The sequence below is a fragment of the Arachis ipaensis genome, chromosome B05 (genome assembly GCF_000816755.2).
Source record: "Arachis ipaensis cultivar K30076 chromosome B05, Araip1.1, whole genome shotgun sequence".
Lineage (NCBI taxonomy): Eukaryota > Viridiplantae > Streptophyta > Magnoliopsida > Fabales > Fabaceae > Arachis > Arachis ipaensis.
This window is the reverse complement of record NC_029789.2, coordinates 29,245,571-29,246,669: the sequence shown is the minus strand read 5'-3', so window position 1 is coordinate 29,246,669 and position 1,099 is coordinate 29,245,571.

Here is a 1,099-nt window from a genome sequence, read left to right as displayed (position 1 = left end):
AGAGCCTGAAAGACGGACTGATTGTGCTTCTGTGCATTCTCTGTACATGTGTTTATGTGCTATTAGGATATCTGATTGATATATATGGCATAAACGTTTGTGAGCATGCATTTGGAACTTAAAGCATCCTATCCTTCAAGGCTCCTAGTATATTATAACTCTTCTGCTATTATATGTACTTATTTTATTTTAGAGGTCGTAATACCACATCACCTCTGTTTTACGACTTAAGCGTAAAGCTTTGTGTGGTAGGGTGTTACAATATATGTGCTTTTTAGTAGTAAATCGAAGGGTTAAGTATGATTTTGGTCCTTAAGGTAGGGGCTGAAAATTTATTTCGTCCCCAACCTTTTTTTTTCTCTACAAAATGGTCCCAAAGGTTTAACGTAGTTTTAAAATCATCCTTCGGACAAAAATACCATTCCCCCTTCTTCTCCAAAATCACCCAAAAACAGAACAGAAACTGAAGCTGAACCAGAACCCACCATCACCACCATCATCTTCATCTTCATCAAAGCATTAGTAACAACAACAATCTAACAATGTAATAAACATTAAAAAAAAACAACCAGAAGCAGAAACAATGGAATTAAAATAAAAACCAAAACCAGAAGCACAAATAACCAGAAGCAGGAGCAGAATGAAATTGAATTAGAAGCAAAATCAGAACTAGAAGCACAAGCAACCATAACCAGAAACACAAGCAACCAGAAGCAGAACAACCAGAAGCAGAATCAAATTAAAAACATAATCAGTAGAAATGAACAAAATCAACAAACGACGAGGAGCATAATCAGAAATCAATGTAATTAACAAAATCCACAAATCAAACAAATTCAACAACATAAATAACAAAATCGGTGAGTAGTAGAAACGGCGAGGAGAAGAAACGGCCGGCGAAGAGCAGCGACAACCGGCGACTGAGGGAGGAGGAGCAGTAGAAATGGCGAGCGACGCGCGACATCCACCCTCTCGGATCTGCTGGCGTCGAAGTCGAGCAAGGGAGACGAGTAGCGACGAGATCTGGCGGCGAGATCTAGCGGCGATCGAGGACCGAACGACGAGGAACAACGGCAGCGACAGCGATGAGGAGCATAGC